General features: G+C 34.8%; 1 protein-coding gene and 1 long non-coding RNA gene across 3 annotated transcripts in view; one reads left to right on the top strand and one right to left on the bottom strand.

Annotated features, from left to right (window-relative positions):
• Positions 1-21,149, bottom strand: part of LOC145269818 (uncharacterized) — a 343,013-nt gene that overhangs the window by 95,562 nt on the left and 226,302 nt on the right. The gene's annotated exons all lie outside the window — the stretch shown is intronic.
• Positions 11,359-21,149, top strand: part of LOC145269817 (uncharacterized) — a 114,630-nt gene continuing 104,839 nt past the window's right edge. For both annotated transcript variants that reach the window (XR_013865254.1, XM_080125534.1), the window contains exon 1: positions 11,359-12,964. The gene's annotated coding sequence lies outside the window, so the exon portion shown is untranslated. The remainder of the gene's footprint in view (positions 12,965-21,149) is intronic.

Here is a 21,149-nt window from a genome sequence, read left to right as displayed (position 1 = left end):
ACAGAACAAGCTAGGTAATATACAAATATCCGTGCATGAGGTCGCCAAGCTAATAAAAAACCTAGATTCCAGTAAAGCAACTGGCCCTGATGGCATCCCAATTATAGTGTTAAAAAAGCTTCAACCAGAACTTGCTCCCATACTTACGAAACTATTTAAGCGCTGCCTTAAGGAGAAGTGTTTTCCGACCCCCTGGAAGACCTCATCAGTCTGCCCTGTATTTAAGAATTCAGGTGATAAGTCATCTCCCTCTCAATACAGACCAATAAGTCTTCTCTGTGTTATGAGTAAGTTACTGGAATCAATATTAAATAGAGAAATAGTCAACCACCTCAGCAGAAACAACCTTCTTAGTGACACACAATATGGTTTCCGCTCTGCAAGATCTACCGCAGATGTGCTGACGGTTATATCCCACAGGATTAGTGAATCTCTTGACAAAGGCTTCCTTTCTAGGGCAATTGCTCTTGACATATCAAAGGCCTTTGACAAAGTATGGCATAAAGGTCTACTTCACAAGATTTCCAGCTACAGTATAACTGGAAATGTTTTCTCAATCATTAAATCATTTCTCTCCGATAGGCTCATAAGAGTAGTGGTAGATGGACAAAAATCGGAGGCCTGCAATATAAATGCTGGAGTCCCTCAGGGGTCAATCCTCGGCCCAACTCTCTTCCTGATCTACATCAATGACCTCCCTAAACACATACTTAAATCATTCGTTGACATCTATGCTGATGACACGACCATCTACGGCAACACATCAAAGGCTGTAAATGACGAAGTTCTCTCGGATTCTCTCTCCTCTGATCTCGAGCACGTGGTTCAGTGGGGGAAGATGTGGCTAGTTACCTTTAATGCATCTAAAACCAAACTCCTATCCTTACATCATCAACGCTCTGATCCCCAGCTGGCATCAATTGTGATGGATGGCTCTCGTCTGGGTGAGGCCCCGTGTTTTGACAAGCTTTTGGGTTTGACCTTTACTCCTGATCTGAAATGGAACACGTACATCAAGTCTGTTGCCAAGGTCGCAGGAAAGATGGTGGGATCCTTCTACCGCTCCAGAAGATATCTCACTACTGATGCAATTCTCTATCTATATAAAAGCCAAGTACGGCCAAGGATGGAATACTGTTGCCATATCCGGGCAGGAGCTGCCAAAAACAGCCTATCATGCCTTGACAGAGTACAAAATAGACTTCGTGGTTTAGTGGGGGATGCCCTTTTCTCTACCCTGCAACCCCTCTCCCACAGAAGAGACGTTGCGAGCCTATCCTTGTTTTATCGTTATTTTCATGGCAGGTGCTCGTCTGAACTCCAATCCCTGGTCCCCCCTCGCCAAACTTTCACGAAAAACACCCGTCTAGCTGAATCCACTGTGAAAAATTTCCCCCACTCTATATCTGTGCCTAAATCAAAACGCGGATTTCATGAGCAAAGCTTCTTTCTTAGAACTGCACGCCTGTGGAACTCTGTTCCGTCTGCCTGCTTCCCTCCGGACTACAACTTGGATGTCTTAAAATCTACTGTTAACAAATTCCTAATGAACCGCCCCCCTAATTAAACACTTCATAAAATCTCCTCACTAAAGTGATGTACTTGCAATAACCCTTATCCCTGAGTGGCTTCCGGGCCTTGATAAGTGGTGATCACTGTGTAAAAAAAAAAAAAAAAGGATGGAATATTGTTGCTACATTTGGGCAGGAACTGCTAGAAAGGACTTATCCTTCCTTAATAGAGTTCAAAATAGATTTCGTAGCCTCGTAGGGGATGTCCTTTTCTCTTCCCTGCAATCTCTTTCCCACGGAAGAGATGTTGCGAGTTTGTCTCTGCTTTATCATTATTTTCATGGCAAGTGCTCGGCTAAGCTCCAATCTATGGTCCCCCCTCGCCAAACTTTCACAAGAAACACCCGTCTTCCTTTTTCCAGTTGACTACAATACGGTTGTCTTCAAGTCTAATGTAAAGAAGTTTTTGATGAGCAGTTCCATATAAGTTAACAAATTTACAGAATTTCCATTACTAACGATTACTATATTGTCCAATTTCTACTGTACACTCTTTAACCCTTATCCTAGAGTGGCCTCTTGGCCTTGATAAGTGTGATACCTATGTGAAAATAACGCATGCATAAAAATATACCAACCTCCCAACAAAATTTAGAATTACTAACATGGTTATTTATACTGACCGATTAAGGCACATAAACCTAATTCTCATCTCCAATAAAAATCAAATTACTATGTCATCTAATCAGTAAAATCACGTATCAGACTTTATTGAATTGTCCGTGATATAATCTAATAAAAATTGTGGTAATGTTCTAATCGAATATAACTTGTTACTTGCGCATTTATTTTATTTTATTATATATTGTATACACGTAAATTTATTTTTCTAACTATTATGCATTATTTTGGAATTGTATAAGATTAGATTTAAAGTACGAAATATATTGGGATGATACATTATTATATAATGAGTTTGGGAAGAGGAAGGAGAGGGAGCAACTATATTAAAAATGCTATAATGAAAGGTAGCATCATGAAAAATTGGAATGACTAGTTAACACTGGGATTTTGACCCTTAATAACTGTAGTTAGTGGGCAGCCTCCACTGTATACGTGAAAAATATCTAATGAGATTAGAGCATGAGTGGATTTTTCTACTGGATTGAATGCAGCGCTCAAGGACCATCACTATCGACTACCAAACCCAGACTAAGTATTCGTTAAGTTAAATTACGGATTTTTTTTTCCAAAATAGATTTAAGCGGGGCGTACCTAGTAGAGGAAGATAGCTAAAAACTTTTGTGTATCTCAACACACAAAGGACTTTATAAATTCAATAGATTAGAATTTTGTATAAAAGTGGCACCTGCAATTTTTCAACAGGTAATCGATACTTTGCTAAGGGTTTGGATTTCTCAATAGGCTATCTGGGCGATATTCGTATGCGTAGTCAAAATGTTGAACAACATGGAGATCATGTATTTCAAGTGTTTGACAGAATAAATGAATACGGCTTCACGTTGAAGGAAACAAAATGCGAATTTTTTTTGAACGAATTAAATACCTGGGTCATATAATAGATAAGGACCAGAGGAAACCCGATCTGGATAGGTCCACAGTTATAAAAGACATGCCAGAGCCTCATAATGTAACTACATTGCAGGGTTTTTAGGGCTAGCGAAGTATTATCAAACATTCATTAAGAACATGCATGAATTGTGCGCGCCATTGCATGTAGTATTAAAAAGACCAAAAATGGAATTAGGCGCTTGAGTGCCAGGCAGCATTTAGGAAATTAAAAGAGGTATGAACATCAGATTTATCCCTGACTCATTTCAATCCAGAACAAGAGATTATTGCCACAACCGATGCAATTCTTATGGGATCGGGGTATGCATTCTACACAAGATGCCTGATGGGTCTACTAAGCCGATCATTCATGCGTTGAGAATTTTACTGCCTGCTGAGAAGAATTACTCCCAAATCGAAAAGGATGCACTGGGGGTCATATTCGGAAGTTACACATTTCCACCGATTTTTACACGGTCGTAAATTTAAATTGCAAACTGACCATAAGCTGCTTATAACCATCTTTGGCTCTAAAAAGGTCTTCCAACTTACACATCCAACAGACTCCAAAGATGGGGGACCATTCTACTGAATTACGATTTCAGTATGGAATTTCTTACATCTGCGAAGTTAAGTCAAACAGATGGATTGTCGCGATTAATCCTGAAATCAAAGGAACCGCTGGTTGGTTGGTTAATTGTTTTTGTTTTACGGCATATCAACCCTTTTCGGGTTATTTAATGCCGAATCCAAAGATTTTGAAGAAAACTTTTTTTAATAGAATATATTTGTTGTTTTCACGTCGGTTTCTATTCAACCCATAGTTGGGACCCTAACAGGTACTACCACTCCGGGCCAGAGCTGACCTCGGAGCAATGGTAATTGAAGGGTGGCTCCACACTCCCCAAAGCCCACAAGCTGGGGCCTTACCACTGGATATAGTTTAAGGTCATATCCAGGACCCCCATTGAGGGACATTTACCCTCTGCAGGGGGGCAGTCGGCGTATTCTAATGCCCCACCGACAGGGCTGGAACCGCTGGAAGATACAGTAATAGTGTCACTACAAAGTGAAAAGGACTATACACAAATACTATGTAATGCGATCAAGGAACTACCAGTCACTTCGGAAGATATAATATGGGCGGCTGAAGAAGATAGTTTCATCAAAAAATGAAACAAAAAATTTAATCGGATGAATCAGCGGCGGAAGCTTATTCTATGTGCAATGTGGTACTATTTTACCAAGAAGAAGTAGTGATGCCAGATGCACTACAAAGAGGATTTCCATACGGGGAACCCTGGGTCTACTCGAATGAAGAGCCTCATGAGGTCCTACATTTACTGGAAGAATATGGACACTGATATAGAAGGCACGGAAAAGTCGTGTAAGGAATGCACATTGGCTGCAAAAGCGCCACCAATACGATTTAGCCACCCATGTCAAAGAATACATGTAGATTACACAGGCCCACTGGATGGAAACTATTATTTAATAGTGGTAGACAATTTTTCAAAATGGCCTGAGGTATCCCGATGTAAAAGTCCAACGACGGATTTTACAATTAGTGTTCTTCACTAATTGTATGCTAGGTTTGGTGGGGTCGATTATCTAGTGTCAGACAATGGCACACAATTCACTTCAGCAGATTTTAAAAGCTTCTGCGAGGATTTCCAGGTAAACCACACGATGATGCCTACCTATCATCCCCGATCGAACCGTAAGGTAGGGAGGTTTGTAGACACAATGAAAAGAGCCCTGAAGAAGGCTAAAGGAACGCCCTCAGAAAAGGTGCTTCAGCAGTTTTTACAAGTTTACCGAATTGTGCTAAATGAAAGCGCACCATCAAAGATGTCGCTGGCAGAGTTAATATTCGCGAGGGAAAATGGGCCAGTCTTCAAGAAACTTCTGCCAAAATAGGTGACATCGCCAAATACTAAAATAATAGTACGATGTGGGAACTAGGAAAGGTCTATAAAAGGATCGGGCGAATGGTTTACATTATCAAAGGTCCAAGACTTACTCACAAGAAACAATTAAATCAAACTCGGAAATGTTTCACAGACGACGAAAGACAAGCTTCTGCTGAACAAGAGAAGGTAATGAACCAGATATATGACACGTTCGACCTGGTAAGACCACAAGCAGCCGGACAACGCCGGTCCTCCAGAAAAAGGAAAATGATCGCCCTGATGTTTCCGATTATGTTTGTTTCATTATATGATACGGGATGAACCTTATTAAAAAAGACACCAGAAGACAAGATACATTTAAGCGAGATAAGCCATGGAGCAAGTCCATGTATTTATTTTTACTAACCACAAGGGACGCAACTCTTGTATTGTTTTATATTAAAGAGTTGACCGAAGGGGACATAACTCATAATATGACATGATGGAGATCAACCCCAGGAAAAAAGCTATACAGTCATTCCAGGGGAATAAAAAGCTCGGAAGTGGGGTGTTGTGGGGTACAAATCACCCCTGTTTGAGAACTTCGGAGACTAAATGGAGACATTCATACCATGTTTAACTGACTGCTACGAACACGTTCCTCTCATACCACTTTAGTGGCTCCTGTATTCTTTATGATAAATACATATATTTGTACACTTTACACTACTTCTGGTTTCTTTCATGTGTGATCCCTGGCATAGGTCTACAACAGATAGCAACATCTACTTAGTGATAGTTCGATGAAGTAGTCAAAGCAAAGCATATCAACACTTCCTTTTTAAACGCCACTTTCGTCGAGTGTGCTTTATTGTTGAGTGTTCAGTGACACAAAAACAGGTGGTGAATCCGGTTCGAATCCTGTACTAGGATGAGCAAAACTACATCGTTAAATCAAAATCAAGTCTTATGTTAACGTTTGCTCTTATGAATAATGCTGATACAACTATATAGTTTTAATTTGTGATTGAAAATATTACAAAAGTGCTCATCAATAATGATATTGCCAAAAATTGTACTAGCAATAACTATCGTTGATTAGTGTAGATGCAATAACTACTTATCTGTCTTATCAACATACTTGCAAAAATAATCGATTTTATTCCCTGGCAATTGCAATCAGAAGGCGTATTTAGATCAAGGGTCTTTCGTCCAGAGTCTCGCTCCACTAGTTCACACCAGCAGAAAGTATTCCTCTAAAACTTCTCAGTCTTAAAACCTACTACTGATCAGTACAGGTTTTACAATATTTTTTTACAAGTTTTTTTTCTTAATTTTCTTCCCTTGAAGATTGTAACGCTGGGTATGGGGCGGCCAAACCAACTGCCAACATTGCCCTGCTTTTTATTGAACCCAACCGAGAGCTCTCTTTAGTATCCTCATTGTTCCCTTAAGTGCAATTGTCTGGATCTCTTTTGCACTTGGTAGGACTTCAGGTTCTTCTTCATAAGTCCTGTGCTTCCTATAATAACTAGCATGATTGATATCTCTCTAATATTCCAGTTTCTTTTCATATCATACACGAGACCTTTATATTTGGTCTGTTTATTCCTTTCAGCTCTGTTCAGACATCCATCATTAGGAAGGCTCACTTCAACCAAGGTTGCAACTCTCTCTGACTTATTCCATATAACTACTTCAGGTTTCACAGCAGCATTTTCAAGGTAAGTGGCTATAGGGATTACATGGTCGTAATGTATGGTATATAAGTCATTTCCAACTGTTCTTTCAGTTTGATGTTCCCAGGATTTGTTGCTACATTGGATGTTTAAATTTTTACAGATGGTCCAGTGGATGTACTTACATAGTCCGTCATATCTCGTTGTGTAGTTGCCATCCCCTAATAGAACCTTGCAACTTGATACTAGATGACCCACACTTTCCAATTTCGTGTGGCAGAACCTAGATTTGTTGTCATTAGTGAAACCTGCCATCTTCTTGAATGCATTAGTCATCAATCCCTGATATTGAGCAGCCATTGTAACCCTTTCCTGGTCGTGCTGGAGGAATCGGGGTTTGTATTACTGTACTCATAGATTCGAAAAAGTTGTCAAAAAACAAATATATAACAAATAAATATTATCAAAGGCAAGATAAGTTACTTTTCTACCAAACTGGATACATTTTTTGTGTGTGTTTTTTTTTTTAATGTAACATGTTTATTCAGCTCGAAAAACATGCAGTGTTTACCGATGTATTGGAAAATTCAAAATGGCGCCCGACACTCTCTTTAACATGGTAAGTTTGGGAAAAGGTGTTATAAATAATAAACTAGACAAAATACTATTAAAAAAACATCAAATATATGTCAACTTATGTCACGGTAACATATATTGAGCGAATTTCTAACAGTATTTTGTCTAGTTTATTATAATTAGTTATTATAACATCTTTTCCTGAACTTACCGTGTTAAAGAGAGAGTCGGGTGCCATCTTGAATTTTCCAATACATCGGTAAACACTGTATGCTTTTCGAGCTGAATAAACATGTTACATTGAATAAAAACACGAAAAATATATCCAGTTAGGTAGAAAAATAACTTATCTTGCCTTTGATAATATTTATTTGTTATATATTTGTTTTTTGACAACTTTTTTTAATCTATGTGTACAGTAATACAAACCCGAAAATCGATTTTATTTAAAAAAAACAAAAACATTAAACAAATAAAAATATTTTTTAAAAATATTATGGGGGCTATAGTCTATTTTAAAAAACAATATCTCCTTCAAGAACGATCATAAAATGTGTTTTCAATCGATATTTATTCAATAAGGGACCAGTTTTCCTACCTAGCGAAAGGGGACGAGTTTTCCGGGGTCAAGTTTTCCGGAGACGAGTTTTCCCGAGACGAATTTTCCTAAATTCGGTGAAATGGCACAAAATAGCCCCAACGGCTAGGGATTCATACCATGCAAACGGTAAATTTGCAGCGGGTTTGATTATCAGATTCGTTGTCAGCGACCTTGAATACCAATAAAAAAAAAAACAAATTAGAGTGGTTAGTGTTCTGTTGTAGCGTAAGGTAACATCTACCTAAATTTCATAATAAAATTTCTATTTTTTGATTGATGTAAAATGGGGGGGGGTTCACCTCAAATACACAACCGGAATGTTCAAGTACAGTCCTCTGTCTCTTCTCTCTCGTTGCCTTCTCTCCTGGCTGATCGGTAATCATCTTCCAGCACCCAGAAATGAACATCGTTTTATAGGTTCCATCTTCACACGAGATTATGCGAGAACGGACGAAATAAAAATGCTGGCCGCTATGTTTGTTCTTCCTTTTCTTCGCCTGAACTCACTTGCTGAGCACCCACGGTAAGACTTCTCTTTCTTGCTTCTAACCACATGCCTCCCTGATCTCAAGATCACATTTCATAGTCTCTCATCCACTGTGGCGGTCGCCTCTCTCTACTTGGCCTCTGAGGTGTCTCATCCTCCTCCTGTGGCTGCACACTCCCCTCCACTGCTTCACCCTCAACTGGTCTGACGTCTAGAATGTGCCTCGGGACTCCTCCCACCACAATGTTGTTACTAGTGTTCCTCCCAGTCACGCGACCTCTACTCCATTGTGTGGTGCAGCGCGCCCCCGGTGGCTTCACCCATACCTCGTCCCCGAGTTTAATCGTCCCTGTGGCCTCTACTTCTCGGCTTGCCGGCTCCACCCTGGGATGTCTCCAGGAATATGCAAACATTGACAGTTGCAGGACCGTCTCTGGTACTTGTCCCAGTTTAAGTGACATGTTATACCAGAAGACGGCTTGCTCAGGTGAGGTGCCTCCTCTTTCCGCAACTGCCTTTATGGTGCAGTGGTTTCTCTCTACGATCCCGTTGCCACTAGGTCTGTAGGCAGCTCTGAAAAATTGTTGGATCTTTCATTTCTTCAGTACTTCTGTCACTGCTACTGACTTGAACACAGTCCCGTTGTCGGTTAACAACTCTTCCACAGGGCTTCGCTCCAAAAACACCTCATCAAGGATTGCCACTATTTCATTGCCTGTTCCTCCACGTAGCTTCTTCCATAGGGCCCACAGTCAATCATGGTCAGGTAAAGTCCACCCCTGTAATGGGTGACATCGCATGCCAGTCTCTCCCAGGTCCCACTCACCTCCAATTGGCCAGCTTCATGCGTGCTTGGAGCAGGATTAATCGACTGACATCTGTCGCATGTCCTGACCACATGCCTCACCTGCTCCTTGGTGATCCTCGGGTCGACTTTTTTCACTAAGTACCAAGTTCTCTCTACCCCCATATGGTGCAAATTGTGCAGTTCTCACACGCCAACATCATCTAGATCTGATGCAGCAACAACATCTTTCTTTGGCAACAGCCAGTTTTTTTCACTCTCGTGAGAGCATCTGCTCGGTTCTTTTCAGAAGCCACCATGTCTACGCGAAGCTTCAAACAAAACTCTTGCATCAGCTCAGCCAGCACCCCAAGCCTGCACTTCACTAACATCTCCGCAGCCGCAGCCCCTTTCGTTTTTATCCTTTTTAAGCTTGAAATGAGAGACTTTAGCCAAACAAACACCGTGGCAGAGTCTGTTTTGATGCAGATGTCACATAGTCCCCATTTCAAGGCCAGATTGACTCCTTTTATTGTCGCGTCTAATTCCGCCACATTGATGTGGCTGACGTCATTCTTTTTCCTCAAGCAGGCTGCATCTTCTGCAACTACTCCTCCAATTTCCAAAACGACCCCTGTTGCAATGCTGCTCGCATCGCACCACACGACTCCATCCAATGTTCGCGGTATGTTCCAGGTTCCCCGGACTGGGTCTTGCCGTTCTGCTTATTTCAGGAGCTCTTCCATCATGGCGACCGTTCTTTCTCCCACCTTATCATTCCATCCTCGTCCTTCGGCGTGTCTCTTTATGTAGCTGCATGCTGGTCTAAGCCAGCTAGCAATGGGGTAATGTCCGATCAACTTTCCGCTTATGGAAAAAAGTTCACGTCTGTTGAGCTCCTGCTTCAGTTGTGGGATCTCGTTTCCCCTGCGTGCCTGATGCACCTCGTTTCAGTTTTAGGCCCAAAGCAGCCCCTCCATCTAATTTTTCCGGCTCTTTGGCGACCAACCCGAACCTCTTCAAATGAGCCACCACCTCCTTGGCAGTTACCACAGTTTCATTCACCAGAATGTCGTCTATGTAAGAGCTCACTACCCCATCTCCCTTTCCCATTGTCTCCAGAATCTTCCTGAGGATAATTGACATAATCGTGGGTGCCAAATTTAACCTGAACCCTACTCGCGTAAGGCAGTAAGTTTTGCCTTTGTACTTGACTAACTGATATTTCCAGAGCTTCTTGGCAACATGGAGTTGCAAATAGGCAGATTTTAGATCTACCAACGTAGATGCGCCATTCATCTGCCTCCATTCCCTAATGGTCTCACTGCACACATCTACGGTGTCGCCTCCCGTATTGCCCTTAACATGGCCGTTCAGCTCTCGGAAATCCAGGACCGGTCTTACTTTCCCTTTAGTTGTTTGCAGAACGGCCATCAATGGCAAAATGCCCGACTCCACATCATCCGTCCAAGGCATCAGTATCCCCTCCTCAATCCATCGGTTGCCTTCCTGCTCAAACTACTTTCTCGCCCCTCCTCTAAGCGAATTTGTGTAGCACGCCACCCTGTTTGTCAGCGATGGCGCTTGATGTTTCCATGCCCACTCCACCGTCCACCGCTCTCCATCAAATTCGGCTCGGAAGTCCTGATCTTTGATTGACAATTTTTTTTCCTCCCTGGCCTTGTTGATCCCTCTGGGGGCGTTCTCCATCACCGCGCACTCAGCTAGTCCGAACCTCACGTTGTCACATGTGATGGTAACACCTCCAAGGCGGCATATAACATCCATTCCGATGATGGCTTGGACGCCAGGCACCAGGCAATCAGTGACAATTGCATGGACCCTCATCCGACGTTCAGCAATATCAATAGTGACGGTCTTCCTCCCTCGACACTTAACTTGCGACCCATCGAATGCCACTACTTCCCCCTTCCCTTTCCATCTTCCGATCAGGGTAGTGTGCACCATGGTAGTGGTGTAGCCAGTGTCAATCAGGGCCATAACTTCCCGTCCTTCCACCGCAATCTTCTGTTTGGGCATCTGCTGCGGGTGCGCCTCTATTCTTGAATCGGGGTGGCCGCTGGCGCGTCGGCCTCCCCTCGCCAGTTTCCCGAACTTGTGCATTTTACCGCTAAATGGCCTCTTCAATTGCATTTGTAACACACTGTCCGTTGCAAGAACTTCCTGCAGTCTCTTCTCATGTGTGGTCCCCCGCATTCAAAGCATGCGATCCCCGGGTTTGGCAGATTTCTGCCCACATCCTGCTGTACCGTTGCTGTCGTTCCTCCAGGCTCCGTGGGCTGGGTGCTCACCAAGATTTTTGCAGTTCTAAGCAGCTCACTCACATCCAGCGTCTCCACTCCCGGTACCTGCTGCAACCTTTTTGATATTTCTTCTGGGAACCCGGTAACAAAAGTCATCTTGACTATGTGATTCATGGCATGTCCCCTAATGCCCGACAACTCAACCAATCTCCTTATCTCATTCGCATAGACACCCACAGATTCACCAGTCCACCTCTTCTCTTTCAACTTATTAAAGGCCTCGAAAGGCCCCTCTGCGAAAGCTTCGATCAGTCAACCCTTGATGGCGTCTGCGTCACCCTGTTCCCGCTCGCTGAGCTCCAAATAGAGGGCCAGTGTGTCCCCTTCCAGAAACAGTGGTATTACTGCGGCCACATCATCCAGCTTCTGAATCCTTGCTACAAGGTCCACTTTTTTAAGCCACGCCACCACATCACCGTCGCCATTAAAAGGCTTAATCATGTTGCTTAAGCCTGCGTTGGCCATTGCCGAAATAGCTTGATGTGAAATGGGGGGGGTTCACCTCAAATACACAACCGGAATGTTCAAGTAAGATTATCGCTACAGTCCTCTGTCTCTTCTCTCTCGTTGCCTTCTCTCCTGGCTGATCGGGAATCATCTTCCAGCACCCAGAAATGAACATCGTTTCATAGGTTCCCTCTTCACGCACACACGAGATTATGCGAGAACGGACGAAATAAAAATGCTGGCCGCCATGTTTGTTCTTCCTTTTCTTTGCCTGAACTCACTCGCTGAGCACCCACGGTAAGACTTCTCTTTCTTGCTTCTAATCACATTGATAAAAAAAAAAAAAAACGGTTCATAAATATATTATTGGAGAAAAATAGTTCATAAATATAAAAATAAAAGCAGTCCATCCATAATATATTAAAAAAAAAAAAAAAAAAAAGACGGTTCATGAACATATTATTATTATAAAGGTTGTCGGAAATGATAAATAATACATTTTTATTATGAAAGTAAAAAATAAAATGCCTACTAAGCATATGATTATAAAGTTTATACTTTTCTGCAAATAAAGATTGTTTGAATAAAACTTATATTTTTATATTTGCATTAAAGAAAAAAAGGTACATTTTGAATAAAACTCCGTAGCTAAAAATTTGTCTAAAGTTACTTCCGACAAATGGCTTTGTAAACACGGGGATGCGGAACGTAAATTTAACAAAATTCGCCAAATAAATAAATAAATTTAAAAAAAAAAAAAAAAGGTAATCGTGGAATTGACTATCATCGTCCATTTCCTACGGCGTGGTGATGATTTGAATAAATTTATATACGAAAAAAAAAAAAATGAAATCAAAATAAAATTTTTAAAAAATATTTTAATTTTCTGCGGAATGTAAAATAAATAAATAGATGAATAAATAAATAAATAAATAAATAAATAAAATCAGATTAAAATTTCAAAAATATTTCAATTTTCTGCGAACTTGCTTTTCCGGTCGCCATCTTAAAATGTTGAGTCAAACTCGTCTCGTTTAAATTAACTCATCTTATAATCGTTTCTTTGTTAAAAACAGATTGTCAAACAAAAAGTAAGTATTTATTAATTTAATTGCTTTTGAAGCTATTTTTATTACATTATGATTCCCTTTGTTTTACTACAGGTGTGCGTCGAAACCATTATGATTCCCTTTGTTTTAATAGAGAAATGAGTCAGCATTCCATGATTGCATATAAACGAAGAATGATACTATAAAAATCACTCTAATCGGCTTTTTATTTTATTTTTTTTTTGTTTTTAAAGTTTCTTTTTTTTTTTCAAATGGCTTGAAAATTATTTTTATATTGAAAACCTTAACATAGTCCAGCCAGCACTGTTAGTATGATTCTGTTAAAATGAAACGTTAAAACCCCGTTACTAAAAACATCACAGGAAGATATTTAATATGTTAAGGAAATTTTCAATGTTTAAAGTAAATATTTATTTTTGAAATAAAAATGTAGAAAAAGGTTAAGGAATAATATTGATTAAAAAAAAAAAAAATCAACAGGGAGTGGGTCTCCCTTCCTTCACTTAAAAATTCACCAATATTTCACCAAGTCAATCAGTTTTAATGAAGTTTACTGCTTTAATTAAAAAAACACAGAATATAATAAACATATTTTTTCTTAGTAGAAATGTATTATTTCATGTAAACAAAATAACCATTTTCTAAAGTTCTATTTTAAGTACTAAAACTCATTTATTTTAGTTTTGATGAAGATAAAACATCGTAGATGTTAGCAATGTATTTTTGGAATATTTCTCATATATTTTACAAAAGACACTAAAGTTCTGTAAATATTAGGTATGTTCCTACTTTTAAATTAATTTTTTTTTCTTAATTATTGTTCAATATTATATAAAAAATGTTACGCCGAAAGTTTCACATTCTTGCGAGAAAGGAAATTAAACTCTAGCATATAAAAATTATGCGAAACCTGTAATTTTAAAAAAGTAGAAATATTTTTTGCAATTATAATTTTTGGTGTGAAAATATCAAATAAACAATGCTTAATTCAATGGTAATATCGGTAGTTCGAGAAATTCATTTTTCTTCAAGTTATATAGAATTCATTAATACGGATTTAGGGGCTTTTTTTTCCTAATGTTCCTATAAAAATTATTTTATTTTCATTGTTACAAATTACGATGCTTTATTTATATAAAAAAGCAAAAATAAATTATTGCGTTTTTTTATTTACTACTGAAAACCATAACTTTAGTAAAGGTATTTCTTTTTTAAACAAAATAATACATTTACACTCGGATTTAAATAAAAATAATTAGTTCATTATATTCTGCGATCATGATTTGATAAATACTGAAAATTTCATTAAAATTGGTTAATTCCCTGATTTTTTGGTGATTTTTTAAGTAAAGGGAGGGGTCAAAATGTTTATACATTTTGAGCATCGCCATTCATTTTGTCCGTACCTAGTAAATAAGGAAGACGTGGTTCTACAATTCATTGTTAAGATCCACTCAAAACAAAAACTGCTTTTTCCATTTCTTCTTATATACTCTTGAGGGACAGATATGTTGGGATTGTATATACCGATTGGTAAAGAAATAAGAACGTGTTCAGTAACTCTGACCGTAATTAATTATAACCAAATATAGAATTACAAAAAATATACAAGAAACATTTCTTCATACAAACAAAATAATATGAAAACATTTGTTGGTGTACACGAAAAGGTGAAGATAAACTGCAAGTTTCATTGTGTAAAAATGTGTGTAACTGAATGTTTATAAAAGTTCAATAATATCGTTGAATTTTATGAATAATTGATTGTTTTTGGTTGGTATTAAAGTTTGTGAAGGCTCAATCGCCTTATCTCACTAGTCTGTTTGCTGCTCTCCGACTGCATGCTTATGAAGCATGTGTGTTTATACATGTGCACTGACTGGTGCCAAGCAAAAAAGAGGAAGAGAAGGGAAATGGAAAGTTATGTCAGAGGTCACAGGAAATGCACGCATATCATTAAACCATGTCATGTTTGCGCATGCCTCACTCCATCCGTGTGTGTGTGTACTACTGCATACAGTTTGTTCTGTGTCTGTGTTTAATCTAGACAAAGCGAATTTGGCAGGTGTAAATGGCTCACTATAGATAAATCACTAGTACTTCCTGTACAATTGGCAGATAACTACTAGATATTTTTCCAACACATTAGTTGATAAGTCTTTTCCCTCTACATCCCCCACGCTGTGACCACACGATGAATTATCATGATCCTTTTTGTTTGCACCAGAGAACTTGTGCAATTTTCGATGCATTTGTGTTGAAAAGTTTCTTGGCACTCTTCTGCAGTGTGAGGTTTGTCTTAATGATGAAGGACTGTCTGTGTTTGTGTATTGTACTGTGTTGCTCTCTACTTCCTCTGTAATATCATCAATTTCCATTTCTTCTTCATAACGCTCACCAGTAAACCTGACATACACATACATTTTACATTTAAATGTAAATATCTCTTTTAAAAACAATGACAAACGAAAAGTTTGACTCAATTATATTTAATTATGCTCTTGGCATTTTCACATCTTGGATCGCCAGTTTAATGTAAATCTCTTTAAAAATAAAATAAAACAAATATACAGAAAGAACTAATCTTCTCAGAACCTTAAAACCAAGCCTTATCATGCGAGAGTATCCTGTACCTCTATAAGGCAACCATTCGACAAAGTATGGAGCATTGTTGCCACACCTGGGTTGGTGCATCTCCCATTAGTGTCTCAGTATTGGACATGGTCCAAAAAAGAGTCTGCAATCTAATAAATCCCATTTGTCAGCTAAAAGCCTTAAAAATAATGGATCACCAAGTATTTGTTTAAAAATAAAATACAATAAATATACAGAAAGAACAAAAATTCTCAGCATCTTAAAAATAATGGATCACCAAGTATTTGTTTAAAAATAAAATATAATAAATATACAGAAAGAACAAAAATTCTCAGCATCTTAAAAATAATGGATCACCAATTGGTATATATATATTATTCCTTAATTGGAATTCATTTTTGAGATGAGCATTATATATATTAATTTATTTTTATTTCAGACAAATATTCTCATCTTTATCAGTTGTTGTTTTTCATCTTTTTTTATTGGTTCTTGTTTATTCACAACGTTTCGGCCAACTATTCCTCTAGAGGAATAGTTGGCCGAAACATTGTAAAAAACAACAACCAATAAAGATGAAAACAACTAATAAAGATGAGAATAATAGTTCGAAATAAAAATGAATTAATATGGATCACCAAGTATTTCTTTAAAACTAAAATACAATAAAAATACAGAAAGAACAAAAATTCTCAGCATCTTAAAAATAATGGATCACAACGTATTTATTTAAAACTAAAATACAATAAATATACAGAAAGAACAAAAATTCTCAGCATCTTAAAAATAATGAATCACCAAGTATTTATTTAAAAATAAAATACAATAAATATACAGAAAAAAAATTCTCAGCATCTTAAAAAAATTGGATAACCGATTATTTCTTTAAAAGTAAAATACAATAAATATACAGAAAAAAAAATTCTCAGCATCTTAAAAAAATTGGATCACCAAGTATTTCTTTAAAAGTAAAATACAATAAATATACAGAAAAACAAAAATTCTCAGCATCTTAAAAAATTGGATCACCAAGTATTTCTTTAAAACTAAAATATTATAAATATACAGAAAGAACAAGAATTCTCAGCACCTTAAAAAAAATGGATCTACAAGTATTTCTTTAAAAATAAAATACAATAAATATACAGAAAGAACAAAAATTCTCAGCATCTTAAAAATAATGGATCATAAAGTATTTCTTTAAGACTAAAATATAATAAATATACAGAAAGAACAAGAATTCTCAGCATCTCAAAAGAATGGATCACCAAGTATTTATTTAAAAATAAAATACAATAAATATACAGAAAGAACAAAAATTCTCAGAATCTTAAAAATAATGGATCACGAAGTATTTATTTAGAAATAAAATACAATAAATATACAGAAAGAACAAAAATTCTCAGCACCTTAAAAATAATGGATCTACAAGTATTTCTTTAAAAATAAAATACAATAAATATACAGAAAGAACAAAAATTCTCAGCACCTTAAAAATAATGGATCTACAAGTATTTCTTTAAAAATAAAATACAATAAATATACAGAAATAACTAAAATTCTCAGCATCTTAAAAATAATGGATCACCAAGTATTTATTTAAAACTAAAATACAATAAATATACAGAAAAGACAAAAATTCTCAGCATCTTTAAAATAATGGATCACCAAGTATTTCTTTAAAAATAAAATACAATAAATATACAGAAAGAAGAAAAATTCTCAGCACCTTAAAAACAATGGATCACCAAGTATTTCTTTTACAATAAAATACAATAAATATACAGAAAGAACAAAAATTCTCAGCATCTTAAAAATAATTGATCACCAATTATTTCTTTAAAAATAAAATACAATAAATATACAAAAAAACTAAAATTCTCGGCATCTTAAAAGAAATGGATCACAAAGTATTTCTTTAAAACTAAAATACAATTAATATACAGAAAGAACAAAAATTCTAAGCATCTTAAAAATAATGCATCACCAAGTATTTCTTTAAAACTAAAATATAATTAATATACAGAAAGAACAAAAATTCTCAGCATCTTAACAATAATAATGGATAACCAAGTATTTCTTTAAAACTAAAATATAATAAATATACAGAAAGAACAAAAATTCTCAGCATCTTAACAATAATAATGGATCACCAAGTATTTCTTTAAAATTATAATATAATAAATATACAGAAAGAACAAAAATTCTCAGCATCTTAACAATAATAATAGATAACCAAGTATTTCTTTAAAACTAAAATATAATAAATATACAGAAAGAACAAAAATTCTAAGCACCTTAAAAATAATGGATCACAAAGTATTTCTTTAAAACTAAAATATAATAAATATACAGAAAAAACAAAAATCCTCAGCATCTTAAAAATAATGGATCACCAAGTATTTCTTTAAAACTAAAATATAATAAATATACAGAAAGAACAAAAATACTCAGCATCTTAACAATAATAATGGATAACCAAGTATTTCTTTAAAACTAAAATATAATAAATATACAGAAAGAACAAAAATTCTCAGCACCTTAAAAATAATGGATCACCAAGTATTTCTTTAAAACTAAAATATAATAAATATACAGAAAAAACAAAAATCCTCAGCATCTTAAAAATAATGGATCACCAAGTATTTCTTTAAAACTAAAATATAATAAATATACAGAAAGAACAAAAATTCTCAGCATCTTAAAAATAATGGATCACCAAGTATTTCTTTAATAATAAAATATAATAAATATACAGAAAGAACAAAAATTACCAGCCTCTTAAAAATAATGGATCACCAAGTATTTCTTTAAAAATAAAATACAATAAATATACAGAAAGAACAAAAATTCTCAGCATCTTAAAAATAATGGATCACCACGTATTTATTTAAAACTAAAATACAATAAATATACAGAAAGAACAAAAATTCTCAGCATCTTAAAAATAATGGATCACCAAGTATTTCTTTAAAAATACAATAAATATACAGAAAGAACCAAAATTCTTAGCATCTTAAAAATAATGGATCACCAAGTATTTCTTTAAAAATAAAATACAATAAATATACAGAAAGAACAAAAATTCTCGGCCCTTTAAAAATAATGGATCACCAAGTATTTATTTAAAAATAAAATACAATAAATATACAGAAATAACAAATTCTCAGCACTTTAAAAATAATTGATCATCAAGTATTTCTTTAAAACTAAAATATAATAAATATACAGAAAGAACAAGAATTCTCAGCATCTCAAAAATAATGGATCACTAAGTATTTCTTTAAAATTTAAATACAATAAATATACAGAAATAACAAAAATTCTCAGCATCTTAAAAATAATGGATCACCAAGTATTTCTTTAAAACTAAAATATAATAAATATACAGAAGGAACAAAAATTCTCAGCACCTTAAAAATAATGGATCTACAAGTATTTCTTTAAAAATAAAATACAATAAATATACAGAAAGAACAAAAATTCTCAGCATCTTAAAAATAATGGATCACCAAGTATTTCTTTAAGACTAAAATATAATAAATATACAGAAAGAACAAGAATTCTCAGCATCTCAAAAATAATGGATCACCAAGTATTTATTTAAAAATAAAATACAATAAATATACAGAAAGAACAAAAATTTTCAGCATCTTAAAAATAATGGATCACGAAGTATTTATTTAGAAATAAGATACAATAAATATACAGAAATAACAAAAATTCTCAGCATCTTAAAAATAATGGATCTACAAGTATTCCTTTAAAAATAAAATACAAAAAATATACAGAAAGAACAAAAATTCTCAGCACCTTTAAAATAATGGATCTACAAGTATTTCTTTTAAAATAAAATACAATAAATATACAGAAATAACAAAAATTCTCAGCATCTTAAAAATAATGGACCACCAAGTATTTATTTAAAACTAAAATACAATAAATATACAGAAAGGACAAAAATTCTCAGCATCTTAAAAATAATGGATCACCAAGTATTTCTTTAAAAATAAAATACAATAAATATACAGAAAGAACAAAAATGCTCAGCACCTTAAAAACAATGGATCACCAAGTATTTATTTAAAAATAAAATACAATAAATATACAGAAAGAACAAAAATTCTCAGCATCTTAAAAATAATTGATCACCAATTATTTCTTTAAACATAAAATACAATAAATTTACAGAAAAAACTAAAATTCTCAGCATCTTAAAAGAAATGGATCACAAAGTATTTCTTTAAAACTAAAATACAATGAATATACAGAAAGAACAAAAATTCTAAGCATCTTAAAAATAATGCATCACCAAGTATTTCTTTAAAACTAAAATATAATTAATATACAGAAAGAACAAAAATTCTCAGCATCTTAAAAATAATGGATCACCAAGTATTTCTTTAAAACTAAAATATAATAAATATACAGAAAGAACAAAAATTCTCAGCATCTTAACAATAATAATGGATAATTAAGTATTTCTTTAAAACTATAATATAATAAATATACAGAAAGAACAAAAATTCTCAGCATCTTAAAAATAATGGATCACCAAGTATTTCTTTAATAATAAAATATAATAAATATACAGAAAGAACAAAAATTACCAGCATCTTAAAAATAATGGATCACCAAGTATTTCGTTAAAAATAAAATACAATAAATATACAGAAAGAACAAAAATTCTCAGCATCTTAAAAATAATGGATCACCAAGTATTTCTGTAAAAATAAAATACAATAAATATACAGAAAGAACAAAAATTCTCAGCATCTTAAAAATAATGGATCACCAAGTATTTCTTTAAAACTAAAATATAATAAATATACAGAATGAACAAGAATTCTCGGCATCTTAAAAATAACGGATCACCAAGTATTTCTTTAAAAATAAAATACAATAAATATACAGAAAGAACAAAAATTCTCAGCATCTTTAAAATAATGGATCACCAAGTATTTCTGTAAAAATAAAATACAATAAATATACAGAAAGAACAAAAATTCTCAGCATCTTAAAAATAATGGATCACCAAGTATTTCTTTAAAACTAAAATACAATAAATATACAGAAAGAACAAAAATTCTCGGCCCTTTAAAAATAATGGATCACCAAGTATTTATTTAAAAATAAAATACAATAAATATACAGAAAGAACAAAAATTCTTAGCATCTTAAAAATAATGGATCACCAAGTATTTCTTTAAAACTAAAATACAATAAATATACAGAAAGAACAAAAATTCTCGGCCCTTTAAAAATAATGGATCACCAAGTATTTCTTTAAAAATAAAATACAATAAATATACAGAATGAACAAAAATTCTCAGCATCTAAAAAATAATGGATCACCAAGTATTTCTTTAAAACTAAAATATTATAAATATACAGAATGAACAAGAATTCTCAGCATCTTAAAAATAATGGATATCCAAGTATTTCTTTAAAAATAAAATACAATAAATATACAGAAAGAACAAAAATTCTCAGCATCTTTAAAATAATGCATCACCAAGTATTTCTGTAAAAATAAAATACAATAAATATACAGAAAGAACAAAAATTCTCAGCATCTTAAAAATAATGGATCACCAAGTATTTCTTTAAA

The sequence above is a fragment of the Euprymna scolopes genome, chromosome 45, assembly GCF_053919585.1.
Source record: "Euprymna scolopes isolate OS-2025 chromosome 45, ASM5391958v1, whole genome shotgun sequence".
Taxonomy (NCBI): domain Eukaryota; kingdom Metazoa; phylum Mollusca; class Cephalopoda; order Sepiida; family Sepiolidae; genus Euprymna; species Euprymna scolopes.
The sequence above is the reverse complement of the archived record's forward strand: the minus strand, read 5'-3'. Positions and strand labels throughout refer to the sequence as shown.